Source organism: Triturus cristatus, chromosome 7, assembly GCF_964204655.1.
Source record: "Triturus cristatus chromosome 7, aTriCri1.1, whole genome shotgun sequence".
In the NCBI taxonomy this organism is placed as follows: Eukaryota; Metazoa; Chordata; class Amphibia; order Caudata; family Salamandridae; genus Triturus; species Triturus cristatus.
In genome coordinates, this window is record NC_140590.1 from 1,145,909,343 (window position 1) to 1,145,929,228 (window position 19,886).

Here is a 19,886-nt window from a genome sequence, read left to right on the forward strand (position 1 = left end):
TGCCAGAGAAGCGGCTGAATAATATTCTACCAAACTGCGCAAAAAGTTCGGATTTTACTTTTTTAGTGTAAATCTATTCATCCACTTTCATGCACTTAGCTTTTAAAAGGTGGTTAGGGTGGGCATGAAGTGGTTGACACTGGTAACAAGTTAGCCACATTTGGACCGTTGGTGTCCGGATATGCTCTGATTGACCCATTCAAAGTGGTTTGGCAAATCCTGATTGGCTGGCCGAAACATAGAGTATATGTTATGGCAGGCATTACAGGACTCTAGGATTCGATCCCCGAGCCCTGAAAAACGTTCTCTGTTTTTATTGTGTACGGAAGTCAAAAAGATGGCTCCTGGCACTGCTCGCAGGTTCCAGAAAGGTCGACAAACCGAAACGCTTTCAAGCAGCGCAGTAGGAATACTGAATACATACGTTACATGGATGAGCCTTCCTATTGAATGTTTGCCAGTGGTTTCAAAGCTCACCTTTCACAGAAAAGAGGTCTCCACAGTGATTTGTTTTCTGTAATTCACAGGTCTGAATTCATTTGCATTACCGACCTCAACAACTAAAAAAGTTGGATGGATCATTAACTCAGCATTTCTTCTTTTTCTGTGCTGGTAAAAGTGATTTCCCAGTGACAGTGCTGCTCTCAGAGCAATGATCAGCTCGCCTGGCAACCTCACCCCTGAAGGCCCAACTTTATATAAACATCTACCAATGACTATCTCCCAGCCTGTGAAAATGAACATTGGAAACGCAGAAGTTAAATTATGCTGGCATAATTTGCGTAATTTTGGGAATTGCACTTGGTGCTAGCTACACTAAACGTAAAAAATGATGCCGTTATGCCACTTAATGTAATGACACACCATTCACGGTAAAAAGTTGCAATAACTGAACACAAATGGCAGTTGTTCACAGTGCTTTTGTTCCTTTGCAATTTTTGGGAATGTGAAATATACAATCGAGCAACAATTTGACTCAAGGACTTATTTTGCACTAAAATATTGCGCTAAACGATGGATTTGTATTAATGCAATTACGAGCAATATTGCCGAAACTAATTTGTGCAAAAGCAAATTGCACAAATTTCACAATCCTCTAATCAAAACAATGTAGTTTTCCATTTTAGTTCCCACTGTAAATTTTGCGAATAGCTGCAGCGAAAACCACGGATTGGATTTATGCCAAACCTGCCATGAAAGTAAACAATTATTCAGAAAGCGTGCTTTCTGTGATCCGGTGTAAATCTATTGAGGCATTTTTGCGACATCAGCTTTTAAACAAGCATTGGCATAGCCAATAGGTCTCACCTTTGGGACCTTATAAGTGTTTAGCCATGCAACAGTTGCATAACTAAATACTTATAAGGTCCCAAAAGCAAGACCTATTGGCTATGCAAAGCGGCCGCGAAAGTGTAAGTAATCGCGGTCAAGCGCGGCGCGTGCGCCCGCGCACATGCACTGTAGCTCCAGGCTGGCCTGGTAGCACTTTTTGGAGCCCTCTCAATAAGTCTCGCCAGACCAGCGCATGCGCTGGGTCAGGCGAGACCTAAAAAGGTGACTAATGGATTTGAAAGCATGGACTTCTTTTAGGGGCCGCCAGGGGTCGCACCGTCACAGGTGTGACCCTTGGCTTGCCCCTTGTGTCCCCTGTCACTGCCTTTGCAATGCAACCCCTGGCCTCACAGGTGTCATAATCAGTGCCAAGAATGCGCTGGGGCTCCAAATTCCTATCTGCCTGTTTTTAATAGACTAAAAGTGAATAATATCCTATTATTCACTATTTGTGAAATTAAAAATGGAGCACGCCTAGGACTTATGATGGCAGCTGTGGTGAGTATAAATGGTTTTAATTGTATGGTGTATGCATGGATGTGGGTGTCAGCGTGTTTAAGTGAGAGAGCATATGTACATGTGAAAAAATGTTTCTGTATTTGTAAGCATGTGTGAGTGAGTGAAAGTAAATGAGAGTCAAATAACTGGTAGTGCGTAAGATTGTGTGAGCTTGGGGTTCAGGTTTACTAGTCTTTGACGCAAGGCAACACTGCACCAAAATTGCTGCACTGCCTCGTGTCAAAGGGGGAGAGAAAAATTGAGCTGTATCTCGAAAGATATGGTGCATTTTTTCTCTCCCAGAGCATTGGTGCACTTTCGGCAGCGGGGCGCCAACGTTCATGCCCTGGTGCTAGAGTGCAAGGTGTGTGCAATCTCTGAAGCATAGCTTTTGTACTGGAAGGACTACATTTCAGTAGAAACTATATTTTAGGGCTTTTCTAACTTTGTATGTGTGCAGGACAATACATCACACATGCAAAGTTGGAAAGATGAGATGAAAAGAAAAGATTTCTCCTTGTTATGCCTGCCTCAAGGAGGTACAAGATTTTTGTGCAAATTCCTGTCTACCAATGTTTATAGATAGGGATATGCATCATAACCCATGGGTGGTTGCATGGATATGCCCATGCACCATCCATGGAACTCCCACTCGATACCAAATAATGCAAAAAAGCGCATAGCACTACTTTGAGTTTCTTTGTTATACTAACCAACGCAAATCCTCAATTGATGTGATGTTGGTTCATTTAACATCCCTTCCTGGAAAAATATCAGGGTTAGGGGTTATATGATGTCACCTCCTGTGATGTCATTGAGATCAAAGGGTATGGGATGTCACTTCCGCCACCCCTACCATTTGGTGAATCGAACTCACGCTTGAAAGGGTTAACATTATTGTATATACCAGATGATGTAGTCGGTGGACGGTCTGCGGGCATGTCGTAGGACTGTTTGTGGACTAAAATTTAGAAAAATGTAGACTTCCTGTTGGATAAGGGACCTTTTGACCCGTGTTGTCCATTTTAAGTATATGGACCTAAAATTAAGGCTGCATACCCGAAGACTGTTATTGGCTGACAATAAGAGACAATATTCCCCTGCGGCTGCCATTACAGGATGTTGGACATTGTCAGCTAGTCCCCAAAAAGGCTGAATAAGGGGGTAGGGAGAGCACACTGTGACACCCAGCCCTATATGCTAATGTTATGAATGCTGCATCGTTTTTTGAGGCCACAGACTCAGTGTACCTAAAATGGAGCAGGCAGCCCTCAGCTTGGATAACTAGACTTGGTGCCCTTTGATCCACAGGCTTGAAAATAGCACCGATTTTTTTTCCGGAGTTTTATATAGCGCAAACTTGACCTGAAGGTATCAGAGCGCTTTCCATAAGCACCAGTTGCGTTACATAAGGACACATTCATTTTTTTAAATGTTGTTAGGCACGGGGAGATCAATTGATTTGCCCAGAATCAGAGGATGTTGAGCGTTGTTGCAGAGACACTAACCCGGTTCCCTGGATTTGAGGTTCACCGCTCTAGCCATTAGGCTACATTCTCAATACATTACAGGCCATTTACCATTTACAAAAACATTCATCTTTATGTGCCCACAAATAGCTCCCTATGTGTGCCCTGGCATCAAGTTGAGTATTTGAAGGGTCACAGAAACTGAGCCCACCATATTTGTGGGTAGTGTCGAGTATGCGGCCTCTCTGGCAGGTTCGAGGATCATCAGCTATGATGGTGAACTTCCTCCATGGCCCTCAGACTGCTGTGGACTGTTTTACATTTTGAAGATCATTCACAGTTAACCGCCTGCTCAGGTACCCTTCCTCCAGGTGGTAAGACGCCACATCCTTGGCAACAAGTGGAAAAGACAATTTTGTGAGAAGCGAGAGATGCCCCCTGCTCACCTTATGCAAGTAATAGCACAGTCAGCAGATCCGATTCTTCTTGGACCATCAAGTGCTGCTGCACAGGAAAAGAAGAAGTGCAGTACCTCGTCAAGGCACAAGAGGGAGACAAAGGAAGCAGGACTCTGATGTCTGGGCTTTTTTAGGTCTCGCCTGAGCCAGCGCTTTAGCGCTGCTCTGGCGAGAGTTTTAGTAAGCGGGATTTGGAAGTGCAGACTAGTGGCTTTTCAGGCCGCTAGCTACAGTGCATGTGCGCCGGGTGCGCGCACCATTTGTCAGCCGGCGTGATCACTTTTGCGGCCCCTTTGATGTTCTCAGTGAGCCCCGCGGCCACTGAGAACATCAAAGCAGCCGCGAAAGTGATCACCATAGGCTATGCTCGCATCTCCCTCCTCCCTTTTCGGAACATGGTTTGCGGCTGCTTTGATGTTCTCAGTGAGCCACGCGGCCACTGAGAACATCAAAGCGGCCGCGAAAGTGCACACCATATGCTGTGCTCGCATCTCCCTCCTCCCTTTTCGGATTGTGTGCACTCTCTTTGTCGCTGGTTAGGAGATCCCCTGCCTAGAAGCTCGGTTTGACAGCAGCACCCGAAGCACAGGGCCCAGGCCTCCTCCTCTGAGATGGGCTTCTGACACTGCGCCGATACGGCATTGGAAAGTTTCAAAATGGTGCCCTTTTCCTTCATTTTGCCATGGGACAGGGGGGCATCAGCTCATGTGCTGCCTGTTTCTCCGACTCCTCCCGGAGGCCTGTGTCCCTCTCTTGGTCTTGGATTCACACAGGTGAATGCAATCCTGTCAACTGGAAACGTGGCTGGAGCTAATTAGTAATAACCTTAAGTGACTGACCGGCCTCTCCCGGACCCCTCCACTTTACCAAAGGTGGCGCAGGTCATGACTGGTTATTTTTGGAACACTGATATAATTGGTGAAGAGTCAGTCGCGGTGTGACAGCAGGTCATGCTTGTCGGCTGTTGGTGGCACTCGGGAAAAATACAAAAGGGGGTGGTGATGGACGGAGCATCAGAACCAATCAAACACTCACACCCAGTCAACAGATCTGGGTTTGATCCATCACCGTTATTTAGCCCACTCTGACACCCCAGTTCAGACATGGCCATATGCAAATCAGTCTGACCCTGTGCCTCATGTGAACAGTCCAGCCCGAACTGCCAAGCCATGCCTTCCCTGAACCGGAAACAAACTTCCTAGGACCGGTGTCTGGCATTTCAGCCGTCTTCAGCCAGGCTTGCTTGAATCCAGTGGCAAAGTGAGCAAGGGACTCACGTCTGAGCATACCCTGCCAACTTATGGCGAACAAAGCAGTACAAAAGGGGGTGGTGATGGACGGAGCATCAGAACCAATCAAACACTCACACCCAGTCAACAGATCTGGGTTTGATCCATCACCGTTCTTTAGCCCACTCTGCCACCCCGGTTCAGACATGGCCATATGCAAATCAGTCTGACCCTGTGCCTCATGTGAACAGTCCAGCCCGAACTGCCAAGCCATGCCTTCCCTGAACCGGAAACAAACTTCCTAGGACCGGTGTCTGGCATTTCAGCCGTCTTCAGCCAGGCTTGCTTGAATCCAGTGGCAAAGTGAGCAAGGGACTCACGTCTGAGCATACCCTGCCAACTTATGGCGAACAAAGCAGTACAAAAGGGGGTGGTGATGGACGGAGCATCAGAACCAATCAAACACTCACACCCAGTCAACAGATCTGGGTTTGATCCATCACCGTTCTTTAGCCCACTCTGCCACCCCGGTTCAGACATGGCCATATGCAAATCAGTCTGACCCTGTGCCTCATGTGAACAGTCCAGCCCGAACTGCCAAGCCATGCCTTCCCTGAACCGGAAACAAACTTCCTAGGACCGGTGTCTGGCATTTCAGCCGTCTTCAGCCAGGCTTGCTTGAATCCAGTGGCAAAGTGAGCAAGGGACTCACGTCTGAGCATACCCTGCCAACTTATGGCGAACAAAGCAGTACAAAAGGGGGTGGTGATGGACGGAGCATCAGAACCAATCAAACACTCACACCCAGTCAACAGATCTGGGTTTGATCCATCACCGTTCTTTAGGCCACTCTGCCACCCCAGTTCAGACATGGCCATATGCAAATCAGTCTGACCCTGTGCCTCATGGGAACAGTCCAGCTCGAACTGCCAAGCCATGCCTTCCCTGGACCGGAAACAAGCTTCCTAGCACCGGTTTCTGGCATTTCAGCCGTCTTCAGCCAGGCTTGCTTGAATCCAGTGGCAAAGTGAGCAAGGGACTCACGTCTGAGCATACCCTGCCAACTTATGGCGAACAAAGCAGTACAAAAGGGGGTGGTGATGGACGGAGCATCAGAACCAATCAAACACTCACACCCAGTCAACAGATCTGGGTTTGATCCATCACCGTTCTTTAGCCCACTCTGCCACCCCAGTTCAGACATGGCCATATGCAAATCAGTCTGACCCTGTGCCTCATGGGAACAGTCCAGCCCGAACTGCCAAGCCATGCCTTCCCTGGACCGGAAACAAGCTTCCTAGGACCGGTTTCTGGCATTTCAGCCTTCTTCAGCCAGGCTTGCTTCAATCCAGTGGCAAAGTGAGCAAGGGACTCATGTCTGAGCATACCCTGCCAACTTATGGCGAACAAAGCAGTACAAAAGGGGGTGGAGATGGACGGAGCATCAGAACCAATCAAACACTCACACCCAGTCAACAGATCTGGGTTTGATCCATCACCGTTCTTTAGCCCACTCTGCCACCCCAGTTCAGACATGGCCATATGCAAATCAGTCTGACCCTGTGCCTCATGGGAACAGTCCAGCCCGAACTGCCAAGCCATGCCTTCCCTGGACCGGAAACAAGCTTCCTAAGACCGGTTTCTGGCATTTCAGCCGTCTTCAGCCAGGCTTGCTTGAATCCAGTGGCAAAGTGAGCAAGGGACTCACGTCTGAGCATACCCTGCCAACTTATGGCGAACAAAGCAGTACAAAAGGGGGTGGTGATGGACGGAGCATCAGAACCAATCAAACACTCACACCCAGTCAACAGATCTGGGTTTGATCCATCACCGTTCTTTAGCCCACTCTGCCACCCCAGTTCAGACATGGCCATATGCAAATCAGTCTGACCCTGTGCCTCATGGGAACAGTCCAGCCCGAACTGCCAAGCCATGCCTTCCCTGGACCGGAAACAGGCTTCCTAGGACCGGTTTCTGGCATTTCAGCCGTCTTCAGCCAGGCTTGCTTGAATCCAGTGGCAAAGTGAGCAAGGGACTCACGTCTGAGCATACCCTGCCAACTTATGGCGAACAAAGCAGTACAAAAGGGGGTGGTGATGGACGGAGCATCAGAACCAATCAAACACTCACACCCAGTCAACTGGGGTGGCAGAGTGGGCTAAAGAACGGTGATGGATCAAACCCAGATTTGTTGACTGGGTGTGAGTGTTTGATTGGTTCTGATGCTCCGTCCATCACCACCCCTCTTTTGTACCGCTTTGTTCGCCATAAATTGGCAGGGTATGCTCAGACGTGAGTCCCTTGCTGACTTTGCCACTGGATTCAAGCAAGCCTGGCTGAAGACGGCTGAAATGCCAGAAACCGGTCCTAGGAAGCTTGTTTCCGGTCCAGGGAAGGCATGGCTTGGCAGTTCGGGCTGGACTGTTCCCATGAGGCACAGGGTCAGACTGATTTGCATATGGCCATGTCTGAACTGGGGTGGCAGAGTGGGCTAAAGAACGTTGATGGATCAAACCCAGATCTGTTAACTGGGTGTGAGTGTTTGATTGGTTCTGATGCTCCGTCCATCACCACCTCTCTTTTGTACCTCTTATGTACCGCTTTCTTCGCCATAAGTTGGCAGGGTATGCTCAGACGTGAGTCCCTTGCTCACTTTGCCACTGGATTCAAGCAAGCCTGGCTGAAGACGGCTGAAATGCCAGAAACCGGTCCTAGGAAGCTTGTTTCCGGTCCAGGGAAGGCATGGCTTGGCAGTTCGGGCTGGACTGTTCCCATGAGGCACAGGGTCAGACTGATTTGCATATGGCCATGTCTGAACTGGGGTGGCAGAGTGGGCTAAAGAACGGTGATGGATCAAACCCAGATCTGTTGACTGGGTGTGAGTGTTTGATTCGTTCTGATGCTCCGTCCATCACCACCCCTCTTTTGTACCGCTTTGTTCGCCATAAGCTGGCAGGGTATGCTCAGACGTGAGTCCCTTGCTCACTTTGCCACTGGATTCAAGCAAGCCTGGCTGAAGACGGCTGAAATGCCAGAAACCGGTCCTAGGAAGCTTGTTTCCGGTCCAGGGAAGGCATGGCTTGGCAGTTCGGGCTGGACTGTTCCCATGAGGCACAGGGTCAGACTGATTTGCATATGGCCATGTCTGAACTGGGGTGGCAGAGTGGGCTAAAGAACGGTGATGGATCAAACCCAGATCTGTTGACTGGGTGTGAGTGTTTGATTCGTTCTGATGCTCCGTCCATCACCACCCCTCTTTTGTACCGCTTTGTTCGCCATAAGCTGGCAGGGTATGCTCAGACGTGAGTCCCTTGCTCACTTTGCCACTGGATTCAAGCAAGCCTGGCTGAAGACGGCTGAAATGCCAGAAACCGGTCCTAGGAAGCTTGTTTCCGGTCCAGGAAAGGCATGGCTTGGCAGTTCGGGCTGGACTGTTCCCATGAGGCACAGGGTCAGACTGATTTGCATATGGCCATGTCTGAACTGGGGTGGCAGAGTGGGCTAAAGAACGGTGATGGATCAAACCCAGATCTGTTGACTGGGTGTGAGTGTTTGATTCGTTCTGATGCTCCGTCCATCACCACCCCTCTTTTGTACCGCTTTGGTCGCCATAAGTTGGCAGGGTATGCTCAGACGTGAGTCCCTTGCTCACTTTGCCACTGGATTCAAGCAAGCCTGGCTGAAGATGGCTGAAATGCCAGAAACCGGTCCTAGGAAGCTTGTTTCCGGTCCAGGGAAGGCATGGCTTGGCAGTTCGGGCTGGACTGTTCCCATGAGGCACAGGGTCAGACTGATTTGCATATGGCCATGTTTGAACTGGGGTGGCAGAGTGGGCTAAAGAACGGTGATGGATCCAACCCAGATCTGTTGACTGGGTGTGAGTGTTTGATTGGTTCTGATGCTCCGTCCATCACCACCCCTCTTTTGTACCGCTTTGTTCGCCATAAGTTGGCAGGGTATGCTCAGACGTGAGTCCCTTGCTCACTTTCCACTGGATTGAAGCAAGTCTGGCTGAAGACGGCTGAAATGCCAGAAACCGGTCCTAGGAAGCTTGTTTCCGGTCCAGGGAAGGCATGGCTTGGCCGTTCGGGCTGGACTGTTCCCATGAGGCACAGGGTCAGACTGATTTGCATATGGCCATGTCTGAACTGGGGTGGCAGAGTGGGCTAAAGAACGGTGATGGATCAAACCCAGATCTGTTGACTGGGTGTGAGTGTTTGATTGGTTCTGATGCTCCGTCCATCACCACCCCTCTTTTGTACCGCTTTGTTCGCCATAAGTTGGCAGGGTATGCTCAGACGTGAGTCCCTTGCTCACTTTGCCACTGGATTCAAGCAAGCCTGGCTAAAGACGGCTGAAATGCCAGAAACCGGTCCTAGGAAGCTTGTTTCCTGTCCAGGGAAGGCATGGCTTGGCAGTTCGGGCTGGACTGTTCCCATGAGGCACAGGGTCAGACTGATTTGCATATGGCCATGTCTGAACTGGGGTGGCAGAGTGGGCTAAAGAACGGTGATAGATCAAACCCAGATCTGTTGACTGGGTGTGAGTGTTTGATTGGTTCTGATGCTCCGTCCATCACCACCCCTCTTTCGTACCGCTTTGTTCGCCATAAGTTTGCAGGGTATGCTCAGACGAGAGTCCCTTGCTCACTTTGCCACTGGATTCAAGCAAGCCTGGCTGAAGACGGCTGAAATGCCAGAAACTGGTCCTAGTCAGCTTGTTTCCGGTCCAGGGAAGGCATGGCTTGGCAGTTCGGGCTGGACTGTTCCCATGAGGCACAGGGTCAGACTGATTTGCATATGGCCATGTCTGAACTGGGGTGGCAGAGTGGGCTAAAGAACGGTGATGGATCAAACCCAGATCTGTTGACTGGGTGTGAGTGTTTGATTGGTTCTGATGCTCCGTCCATCACCACCCCTCTTTTGTACCGCTTTATTCGCCATAAGTTGGCAGGGTATGCTCAGACGTAAGTCCCTTGCTCACTTTGTCACTGGATTCAAGCAAGCCTGGCTGAAGACGGCTGAGATGCCAGAAACCGGTCCTAGGAAGCTTGTTTCCGGTCCAGGGAAGGCATGGCTTGGCAGTTCGGGCTGGACTGTTCCCATGAGGCACAGGGTCAGACTGATTTGCATATGGCCATGTCTGAACTGGGGTGGCAGAGTGGGCTAAAGAACGGTGATGGATCAAACCCAGATCTGTTGACTGGGTGTGAGTGTTTGATTGGTTCTGATGCTCCGTCCATCACCACCCCTCTTTTGTACCGCTTTGTTCGCCATAAGTTGGCAGGGTATGCTCAGACGTGAGTCCCTTGCTCACTTTGCCACTGGATTCAAGCAAGCCTGGCTGAAGACGGCTGAAATGCCAGAAACCGGTCCTAGGAAGCTTGTTTCCGGTTCAGGGAAGGCATGGCTTGGCAGTTCGGGCTGGACTGTTCCCATGAGGCACAGGGTCAGACTGATTTGCATATGGCCATGTCTGAACTGGGGTGGCAGAGTGGGCTAAAGAACGGTGATGGATCAAACCCAGATCTGTTGACTGGGTGTGAGTGTTTGATTGGTTCTGATGCTCCGTCCATTACCACCCCTCTTTTGTACCGCTTTGTTCGCCATAAGTTTGCAGGGTATGCTCAGACGTGAGTCCCTTGCTCACTTTGCCACTGGATTCAAGCAAGCCTGGCTGAAGACGGCTGAAATGCCAGAAACTGGTCCTAGGAAGCTTGTTTCCGGTCCAGGGAAGGCATGGCTTGGCAGTTCGGGCTGGACTGTTCCCATGAGGCACAGGGTCAGACTAATTTGCATATGGCCATGTCTGAACTGGGGTGGCAGAGTGGGCTAAAGAACGGTGATGGATCAAACCCAGATCTGTTGACTGGGTGTGAGTGTTTGATTGGTTCTGATGCTCCGTCCATCACCACCCCTCTTTTGTACCGCTTTGTTCGCCATAAGTTGGCAGGGTATGCTCAGACGTGAGTCCCTTGCTCACTTTGCCACTGGATTCAAGCAAGCCTGGCTGAAGACGGCTGAGATGCCAGAAACCGGTCCTAGGAAGCTTGTTTCCGGTCCAGGGAAGGCATGGCTTGGCAGTTCGGGCTGGACTGTTCCCATGAGGCACAGGGTCAGACTGATTTGCATATGGCCATGTCTGAACTGGGGTGGCAGAGTGGGCTAAAGAACGGTGATGGATCAAACCCAGATCTGTTGACTGGGTGTGAGTGTTTGAGTGGTTCTGATGCTCCGTCCATCACCACCCATCTTTTGTACCACTCGGGAAAAGTACACCAGATGTATGTTCTGCCACATCGCGGATACCGAAAGATAGGCAGTGGTCCTGGTGTCTTTTCAGAAACTGAGATGTAATTTTTTTATTTCTAAAGACCTCGATCTGCCAAAGGCTTCTTGGCGCTAGAGCTACTAAACACCGTCTATTTCTGTGTTGAGATCGCCTGGGCTGCCCTGTGAAATCTTTTTTAAAGAGGTGGGTGAAGTTCTACGCTAATAATAGTGGAGGTTATTAGCAAGTGAAAATTAGTGATTCCATTGCAGCCAGAACTCCTTCCTCCCTCGGGAATGCTGTCGGCCCACTTGCCACTGGTCTGTGTTGCAGTGGATACAGACTCATCCCCTGGAAGTCTCCCAACCCCCTCCACGTGCCCTTTAGAAAACCATAAACAGAATCAGGATCTTCCATGCGCTTAGATCACGTTTCACACCCTTCAAAGGGCCGGGGGAGCTTTTGATCTCAGCTCAATGCGCCATTCACAGACTTCCACCTCCGTGGGGCCATTTCCTCCCTTGCGGTCCTTTAAATACAGCCCAAATATTGTGCCACTTGCAAGTTTCCATTTAACCCCTTGCCTGCTCATGACGGAACCACTCCGTCATGAGCCACGGGCTCCGTGTGCTCATGACGGAGTGGTTCCGTCATGCTGCGGCCGTTGGCGGTCGCTCCGCCCACGCGGCACTGATTCCCCGCCTGTGCGGGCGAACAATGCAAGTGGGCGGAGTCGTGACGGAACCACTCCGTCATGAGCACAGCTCGCCCGTGACTCATGGCGGCGTGGTTCCGTCACGAGCATGGCGGCACCGCGCTGACCCCGAACCCCCCCAGCGCCGCGGCGGAATTCGTGCCGCGGCGAAGGGGTTAATGCAGAAGCTTTAGCCAAAAAAACGAGCATACACACTTTGCACATGCGAAATTTGCACATGTAAATAGCCCGCGCTTCCAGCAGTAGATTACTTTTTGTCATTTTCCCAAACAGTTATGAAGCAGAAGAACTCCATAATAGTCTGCTGGGGTGCAAACAAGGTGGTTGGAATACTGTCCTTCGGAGGTGTACTGCTGGAAGCGCGGGCTATTTACATCTCCTGGGATCTGTTTTCATTTTATCTAACACAATCAGAACAAAGTCCCTCTGTTTTAAAAATGCCTCGTATAAAGGCAGCCAAAGATGATTAGGGCCGGTTCCGTTCTCTCAAGTAACAAGCAGCACTGAAAGCGATCGCAAAAGCGATCGCTATTGTTAAAAAAAAAAACAAGCATTGACATAGCCAACAGGTCTCGCCTTTGGGACCTTATACGTATTTAGTTTTGCAGCACAATATCCTTGGTGCAATAACATCAACTGTTTCATGGCTAAAAACTTCTAAGGTCCCAAAGGTGAGACCTGTTGGCTATGTCAATGCTTGTTCTCCCATCTGCTGGGTGAGGAGGAAACTGATGAACGAAAGATCACATGTAATATCTGTGACCAGAAGCTCAGCCGGGGGGACTTAAGGCAAATTGGACGACTTTCAGCCACTCCTCACAGCTGAAATTTGTACCATTTTCACTAATAGCAAATGTGTGCCTAAAATTTTGTTCACCCACTCGTTATAGGCCCAAAGAGTCATAAGTAAGAGAATCCTTATTTGGTCTAAAAAAATGTAATAACGCCCACTCTTAAAAAGCCCAAGCGTAATTCTGAGAAACAATGTTCGTCAAAACGTACCAGAAGTTTGGTGCAATTTCCTTGATTTCTATCACCCACCAGGTTCTTCAAATGATGTGTGTCCAGGAAGCTTGACTTCCTCTTAAGATTCCTATGTACTGCCCACTGCTTCCTCTACTTACACCTTCGGTAGCAGAATTCGATGATCTCCCTCTGTTTGCTACTCTTCAACTGGTTGCTACAGATAGTAGAGGCAGTGTTAGTAGGGTTTAGCAGCCTTGAGATGCCCACTATATTCAAAGTTCTAAGTTTAAATATTGTACTGACCAAGGTTCAGAAAGAGAGAAAACTTTTTCGCCGCGCAATGAAAAAATTACAATTTAATTTTAAGAATAATAATAACAAGCAGGGAGGGGCAGGGAACAATAGTGACAACCTTTGGGGGAATGAAATGAAAGGCAGCAGGGGAACAGGCATGGGTGGCAGAGCAAAGGAGGGGCTGGGGGGACGAGAAGCAACAGAAGAGCAGGGGGGGGGTGAGAGCAGGGGGTGAAGTGGGGGAGCAAGCTATGGGCCGCAAGCCAATATTTGGTGGATCGCGAAACACCAAGCAGTAAATAAAGATGTCTTTACATTCTGTATTTATGTTGTCACATTTAATGCATTTCAAAGACAGAATTAAAATGTCAGGGTATCCCAAGCTGTTTTTTAGGTCTCGCCTGACCCAGCGCATGCGCTGGTCTGGCGAGACATTTTGTGAGGGCTCCAAAAAGTGCTACCAGGCCAGCCTAGAGCCACAGTGCATGTGCGCGGGCGCGCGCGTCGCGCTTTACCGCGATTACTTTCACTTTCGCGGCCGCTTTGATGTTTGATCGCGATCACTTTCGCACGGCCGCTTTGATGTTCTCCATGAGGCTTCAATAGATTGCAGCAGTTAAAACAAGCATTGGCATAGCCAATAGGTCTCGCTTTTGGGACCTTATAAGTGTTTAGTTATGCAACTGTTGCATGGCTAAACACTTATAAGGTCCCAAAGGCGAGACCTATTGGCTATGCCAATGCTTGTTTAACATGTGAACTTGTGTCCTCCAACTTTGCAGCCCTTGTGTCCTCCAACTTTGCAGCCAGAGAAAGAAAGTAAAGTGGATAATGTAACAGTCTTGTTGGGCTCTACGAAGTGTGAAAGAAAAGACTGTAGGGTGCAATCTCTCCATAACAAACAACAAAATGTAAATACCTGTAAATGAAAGTGGAAGGTATCGGTCAGCACTGATGTTTTAATGACTGGGCCAACTGGGCCACTGCCCATTGCCCAACCTTCCAAGTGGGCAATGGGATAGGGACGTTTTGATTTTTCATACTTTTCCCTGTTTCTGTATCTCTTCTCTTAACATATAATCCAATATTGTTTGTCACCATGGACCTTGAATTAGTCGAACATGATTCATAAAATTCAATGAAGTTTCGAACAGGGCCCCTCAAAATATTTGGTGCCCAGGTCTCCCAAAATTCTTAACATGTCACAGTCTTGCTGGCTGACTGCTTTGACTTTGTGAAAGCCAGCTGTGGGCACCGGGGCGAGATCACAATGTGCCAGGCGAGGACCACTGCATGCTCTCCCCCCAAACCCCACTCAGCCTTCCCCCCAGGATGTGATTCCCTGAAAATCAACTTTCATTTTTGAAAGCTGCCCTTTTCTCTCTATCCATCGCAGGCCTGCACGCTTGCATTAATGGGGAGCTGCAAAATGACTCCTGTCTCATATATAAAAAGCCAGGAGTTTTTGTGACTTCCTGCAAAGGACATTTTGGGTGGTGACTGGTCACTATGCATCAGTCACCCAGCGGCGGCTGCTGCAGAATGGGGGTGGCAGTGCAGGGAGATGAAAAATGTTGTTCGCTAACCTGTCCACACCGCACGCTTCTCGTCGTCCTCTACTCTTACTCGCTCTCGGAAGTAGGAAGCACCCAGACTCCCCTAAGCCAATCATGAAGCTGCTGTCACTATGACAGCAGCATCATGATTGGTCTGAGCACCCTGGTTCAGTGCTCAGACGGGGACTGCGAGCCTGTGCATGATATCCACCCAGGCTGTGCATTACAGCCTAGTGGAGAACATGCTAAGCGTGCATGACTGTTTAACCATCCCAAGATTGCCGGCCAAATCGTCATGCACACTTAAGATGTATATACCACTTCTCCTCCTGGACTGTGACAGAAGCCCAGCCCCGCCCCACCTAATCTGTCTCCGTAGAGAAAAATAAAATGATAATGGCTTCCTGTTATTATCATTTTTCTTTTTTTCTTTGTTGCACTGCTCAGAAGCAGTTAGGCAACACTCTTCAGCCTTAGCCCCCGCTGCTGAGTCACCACTTGAAATGAAGGTGGCAGCCAATATGCAAAAACACAGACCACTCTGCAAACCCACCTTTTTAATGTCAGGCCTTATGTATTAATGAGTTCTGTTGTATGTTACTTCCTAATGTGTCTTGGGGGAGAGTGTTGCTGTGAGCACATTTATAACCAACTGCATTGCTTACTTGTGTGTTGGTGTACCTGTGGTGTGGTAGGTGTGTGTGCAGTGTTTCGTGTAAAGTGTACTGCTGGGTGTAGTGTATGTGCTGTAGCATTAGAGATATGTGCTGTTGTAAACTGTCTGATACCTACGCCCGTGGCATAAACACTATAATTCATCTCAAGCTCTGGATGTGTGTGGCACATTCTGTAGGAAGTGCCCTGTTGACAGTTTGTGTGTGTTGTTCATCCTCGAATAATTCTGCATGGTTACAATATCGGCAACACTTTTCAGTTCTCATACAGCAACATACATAAATAAACCACAAGACACGTTCTCAGTTTCTGTACAGCAAAATACATAAATGAACCACATGACACCTTTTTAGTGGAGAAAATTGCTGCAGGTTGATTTGCATCACAAATATGCCAACATGGTGGGTTATCTTACGGGCGATCCAAGGGCAGGCCAGCCCTTATGCTGCCTGCCCGCCTGATGAGCCAAATTACACCGTGGCCGTCGCCAATTGGTGGTTACCAATTTTGGGAGGGGCCACCCCTCCCACCCGTGGACCGCCAGTCCACGCACTTACTCACACCCCCAAAAGGGGGGCGGAGCGTTCCAGGCAGCCCCCGGTTGCTCAGGCCCACAACCGCCCGTAGGGCTAACGGGGCGCTGTTGATCTTCCAGGGGACAACGCTGAGACATCCCTGGGTATCCTTGGCTTAGCACCCTTATTGTGCCGCTGCATGTAGTACCCTTCTGTACCTTGCAGACTCTGGATTGCCCTGTAACTCCTCCACAGCTCTGGGGGTGGCCACCGTCACAACCAGGGCCCCCCACCAAGGTAGGCATCTTTACCTACATCCTGCTGATTCCCAGGACCAGCAAAAACAAGTCCAAGCCCATACTGGACCGGAGGCCAGCATGCCCCTCCTGGACAGGTGCCCCCATCCTTATTCAACTCCCTGTGGACTTTAGCCTGATAAAACCAAAACCCCTCTGTTCAGGGATGGAGGCATAACTTACACCAGGGGGAATTCAATTCTGGCAGCAGGACCCTCCTACCCTGAAAAGTCAAATCATTGCCTCCCAGCTGTCAGACCCCAGTGGTGAGAGGGGAGACACCCCACCCCCTTGCCCAGGCCGCTGCTTCTACAGTAGCTGTTCCAGTGCCTGCACAATTACACCACCCCTTCCAGGGTGGCTTACAGCCGGCTGTCCACCTGTTAGCCTGTCCTGCTGAGTCTGCAACTCGGAGGAGGACCCAGTATCCGTGGTACCTGCGTCGTCCAGCCCTTCATGTATATGCGCCCAGGACGACCTATAACAATTAGTTTGGTGTTGATTCAATGTTAACATTGCCTGGCTGAAGAGCAATACCATTGACAAGCCACTCCTGACAAGAAGTGCCAATGCGGGTGGAAGTAAGAGTTATCAAGCCCGCCTTACTTCATCTCACCCAGTTATTTGTGTATAGCACTGGTCAGATTATGTCCATAGTATTCAGCCAGTCACCACCTTAGGTGACGCCTTGCCCTCCCAAACGTCTGCTAGTATACCAGGGAGCAGACAGGACAGTGTGAACCAGAGGAACCATATGTCTATATACCTGCCCTTTTTTTAATACTGGGAATGCAAGTGTTCTTTATTTCTTTATTATTATTATTTTTTATTTATTTAGAGTTTTACATCAACAAACAGTCATACATTGAGCAATGTAAAAGAAGGCCAGCGTAATATAAATGAAATACAGACAGCAGGAGTACAAAAAAATAGGGGAAGTTTCTTACATCCATTTAGTAACTGGATCCCAAATTTTTAGTCCTTGCCTTTTTTTCTTTATCCCCTTGAGCCTATACATAGCCATTTCTATATGAAAAATGGAAAGTAGCTTGCATTGCCATTGATGAAAAGTCGGGGGTTCATTATCAATCCAGTGAGAGGTGATGCAGAAGCGAAAAACTGACATACAAATGAACAGCAATGCTTCTTCAGCCGTAGGTCTTATCCCAGACTGATCTGCTTGAACACCAAAAATAACCAGTTCAGGAGAGAGTTTCGCAACTAACCCGAAATTATTATTAATAAAAAATTTGATATCAGTAATAAACCGGCGAAGTTTTTCACATGTAAAAAACATATGGATAGAATCCGCATCCACCTCATTACAGCGATTACATCTGGATTCGCCGCCAACCTTCCACTTAGCTATCTTAGCGGGAGAGTAATAAAGATCGAAGACAGACATATAATGTTGACTTTGAAGGGATCCATTAAAGAGTACCTTCATGGATATATCGATTGATCTTCCTATATCGATATCTACTAAATCTAGCTTCCTTAGCCATTTGCTCTCTACAGAGGATAAGTCGTCATCAAGTTGATTAATAATCATTTGATAAGCTGGGCCTATTTTCTTTGTTTTCCTAATAATTTCTAATATCTTATTAGAGTTCATACAAGAATGAAAAAGAAGACTAAGAATGCAAGTGTTCTTAAATACTTTGTAGCCATTTGTGCTTAACCCAGGGTTTTCCCTAATCTATGGCCCATAGCACACTCGTTGGATGACAACTTCCAGAACCTGCATGGCTGCCAGCCAAGGCTAAAGGGCGGGAAAATTAGCACATGTTATTGTTACTCAACTCAATGGTACTTGTTTCATTGACCTCAGAAGGATGAAACGGCTAAGTGGACCTCCCCGGATCAGAACCTGTGACCAGCGGTTGAACCCAAGCCCCTTTCAGTTCTTCCGCTTTACCTGCCTATGACCTTGTATCCCAGGGCAGACTTCAGGCGCCTTAACCCTTACTTTGGACATGCCTGAGCTAAAAACACACATCTAAAAGGCCTGACAACTGGCTAAACACCAACATTGCAGTCCGAATGTTCGCTGACAACTCCCAAGAAAAATTTGCTTAACTGAAGCAACTGGTAACATGCCATCAATTAATCAGTGTAACCTTAACTATGACTGCAAAATGTGCTCTCGTGGTTGTCCGTATTAGTGCTCCCTCCCATCCATATCAGTCCTAACCAGACAACCCGCACCCTCTTGGGACTGGCACACTCACGCCCCAGCTGACAGAAAGTGCCTATTCGTGTGTCGCCCATAACCTTGCGTTTATCACTGACGGTATACCGGGGTATGTGGAAACTCAGCTAGCTCTACTGCTGAGTGCGCGTTGCACCATCACAGGTATGTCTTTGCCTATTCCGTTTCTGGCTGAAAAGTTTGACATTGCCAGCCCCAATCCTGGACGAAATAGAAGGAAGCTTTACTGCTACCCCTGTGAGCCGCTGCTGGTGCTAATGATGGTACAAATAGCCTGTTAAAACTAAATGTAATTCACTTACTACTGTTGTGCAAGGACCCACAACCATTGGCTCTCCATGGTTCAATACCTTCCTGGTAATAATGGCTTCCTTGAAGAATGTTGACCATTCTTTATGTTCTGCAATGTAGGGCCTGCAAGATCTAATGGGTTTCTTGTAAGGTACAGCCTAGTTCAACACCCACAAAATTACAACTTTATCGCTGTGTTGCATGAGTAAGGGCAACCTGTCAAAGTATCCAAACGCAACCAAGAATTCGAACCTTACCCTGAACCGAAACCATAACTGGCCCTGAAGCGAGGCCAAAATGCTAGCTCAGCAGCCTCCCTCCAACTTTCATGCTGGTTATATGCGCAAATGACTGGCCGCTAAAAGCTCGGTCCCACGTGTGATCCCTGCTTGCCATCCTTGCAAGGGGGGTGGGCCTTAAGGAAAACCCTGGTGAACACCTTAATGGTGTCAAATCTGGTTTGAAACAATATATGCCTTGTGCCCGTTATTGGATACAACACACCCTTTCATGGAGGACAACTATACAGGTGCCTACACAAGTTACCCAACATACGCGTTGGCCTTGGCTGCCATGTGTTCTGGTGCCAGATTTGGAAAGAGCCTTTCCTTCCCTTGCTGCCCCCTGGGATTTAGCAATTCATGGCACTGCCCCACAAGGGCCTCATCCTGGGCAGTGTAAATGCGGCCCAGGATGACCTTGAACAATCAGCTTGGTGTGGATGGGTGCTAACATTACCTAGCTGAAGTGCAATCCCTTAGACCTTCACTCCTGAGAGAATGTGCCAATGCAGGTAGAAGAAAGTTATCCAGCCCGCCTTACTTCCTGCCCCAGTTATCTGAAGTGTCATGGTCCCCGATCCCCAGTTCACTGTTTCGCTGCAGTACACCTTCAGTGGTTCCGCTAGGAAATATCACAAACCGCATCGGTCATGAGAACCTAAAGAAGTAGCCCCTTTCCACCTGGGCGTACCTCTAAATGAGCCTGGCTCCACTCAGCTGTAAGGCCCAATGCCCGTCCCCTCTTGGCGACCTCCCGCCATGGAATTTGTGACATTAAGCACGGGAGCCCTTGTGTACTTGCCATTTATCCCTCCTTTCTTACAGGAAT